The following is a 272-nucleotide window of genomic DNA, read 5'->3' on the forward strand; positions in this document are numbered from 1 at the left end:
AAAGAAAAATGCCATCTGGCAGCCAGGAGATCGTTGCTTCTTACATCTAGTAGCAGTGACAGAGGGTTGAGTGTCGAGAGTCATTATTGTGGGGTAGGAGATTTGACTGTTTAGTTCTCCCTAATTCCTAATGTATAAATTTAAGTGTGTAAAGGTATTTTAGAATGCCAGTAGAATGGAGCATGGAACAGCCTTGTTGGAATTTTTTTTTTGAAGTTTTTTTTTTTTTTTTTTTTTTTTTTTTTTGGTTGGGGAATGCATGGGCGGGTGCG

Source organism: Nestor notabilis, unplaced genomic scaffold (assembly GCF_000696875.1).
Source record: "Nestor notabilis isolate BGI_N333 unplaced genomic scaffold, ASM69687v1 scaffold29344, whole genome shotgun sequence".
Classification (NCBI taxonomy): Eukaryota; Metazoa; Chordata; class Aves; order Psittaciformes; family Psittacidae; genus Nestor; species Nestor notabilis.